The sequence below is a fragment of the Mus pahari genome, chromosome 5, assembly GCF_900095145.1.
Source record: "Mus pahari chromosome 5, PAHARI_EIJ_v1.1, whole genome shotgun sequence".
Taxonomy (NCBI): domain Eukaryota; kingdom Metazoa; phylum Chordata; class Mammalia; order Rodentia; family Muridae; genus Mus; species Mus pahari.
Window position 1 is genome coordinate 148,148,201 of NC_034594.1, and position 2,000 is coordinate 148,150,200.

Consider the following 2,000-nt stretch of genomic DNA (forward strand, 5'->3'; position numbering starts at 1 on the left):
CCCTCCTCCTGCTCACCCCACCCCTTTTTCTTCCTGTGTTTTATCTATGCACTATCCAAATGTTTTCAAAAACACAAAATATTTCTGTGTGATTTAAGGAANAAAATCGGTAGTGATAANGGAATTGCAGGGCCTTGGGTTCATCCCTCAGGTTTGACTGCTGAGAAATGTTTGGTGTTCTTTCTCAGAGTGTCATTGTGACTAACCTGGCACCCACCACAGAAAAGGTTGATCTGAATAGTTTGCCAGATAAATCCCTAAACACGTGCTAGCCGAGTAATACACGATCCTCTGAGGATAGTGAACTTGGAGGAGATAAAGTGTCTCGGGTGTGCCAGGCAGTGGTTGGTGCACACCTTTAATCCCAGTACTTGGAGGCAGAGGCAGGTGGATCTCTGTAAATTCAAGGGCAGCCTGGTCTACAGAGTGAGTTCCAGGATCGCCAGGCCTACAGAGAAACCCTGTTTCAAAACAAACAAACAAGCAAGCACAAACAAACAAAAAAGTTTCAAGTGTAACACCTGGTTTTCTGTGATGTTGAATAGGGAACTTCATGAGCCTTGTGTCTTCACACTAAGATAAAAGGATAATATGAAGATCAAATTTAATAATAAAGTAGAAACACTAATATTTTTGAATAATAAATTTATTTATTTACTTTGGGGGGTGTTTTTCAATACAGCATTTCTCTGTGTAGTCCTGGCTGCCCTGGAACTCACTCTGTAGACCAGGCTGGCCTTGAATTCAGAGATCCATCTGCCTCTGCCTGCCAAGTACAGGTTTAAAGGTATGTGCCTCCAATGCCTGGTTAGTAACAAAACCTTATGTAAATGCAAAATATTGCTGTTATCAATATTTCTAAATTTGTACATTTTGAGCTTTCTCATTTTTTTGAATGTGAGAGATTTCAACAGACTGTGCGGTGGTGTGTCCTACATAACATCTTCATTGTGAAAACAAGAGAGGCAGTCTTGCTGCTAAACACAGAGTAAAGAGTCCAAGTTCACTTTTAACTGAAGACAAGGGCAGGCTTTATTCGTACAAGAAAAAAATGTATTTGAAATAGTCATTGTTTCCAAAATCTGTTAGTCCTTCAATGACTCTCAACTCAGGGAGTTTTCCAGAAGCTCACATCTAGGGCAATGAGACTGTTAGCAAGGGCCATCTGGGCACTGGGCTATTAGGCTTGTGGTCAGAGCCTGCTGTGCAGCCTGCTATACACACAGCTATGGTACTTAATGTCAGTAGGCCCCAGACCCCATCCAGAGCAATACATTTTGCTTCCCAACATAGTTAGTTGTGCTGGTTAAATAAGTGAATACAGGAGCTGGAGAGATGATGGCTCAGCAGTTAAGAGCACTGACCGCTCTTCTAGAGGTCCTGAGTTCAATTCCCTGCAACCACATGGTGACTCACAACCATCTGTAATGGGATCTGATGTCTCTTTTGGTGTGTCTGAAGACAGCTACAGTGTACTCATGTACAATAAATAAATAAATAAATAAATCTTTAAAACATAAGTGAATACAGCTAATGTGCTAGCCTCACTGAGAGTACTCAGGAAATCCTGGCAATGATTATGGTAAACATAGGATCAGATAACTGGCCTCTTTTACATAAAACCCTTCTCCTTCCTTCTCCCCTTAAAACATTAGCTCCTTTCTCAATTCAGACCATTGTATCTTCAGAACTCGAACCAAAATGGGATCTATAAAACACTGTGAGGAGGGAAATAATGATCGACACTGTAAAGTGGTCCTCGACTGTGGGAAAGTAAGGTGGCTTCTTCTGGGATGCTTCACACACATCCCAAACAAAACAAAGGCCACCACAGAGAAGTTTATAGTTGAGCACACGGAAGCTTACAACACACAGAAACTCACCTCTACTTATAAAATAATATGACAGGAACCTAAAACAGGACTATCAAATGAACAAAAGAGGGAGAGAAAGAAAGGAAGAAAGGGAGGGAGGGAAGGAGGGAGGGGAGGGGAGGAGGG

At 41.7% G+C, this 2,000-nt stretch overlaps 1 protein-coding gene across 2 annotated transcripts in view; it reads left to right on the forward strand.

The window, feature by feature from the left end:
* Wdr64 (WD repeat domain 64) overlaps positions 1-2,000 on the forward strand; it is a 118,842-nt gene that overhangs the window by 21,918 nt on the left and 94,924 nt on the right. The gene's annotated exons all lie outside the window — the stretch shown is intronic.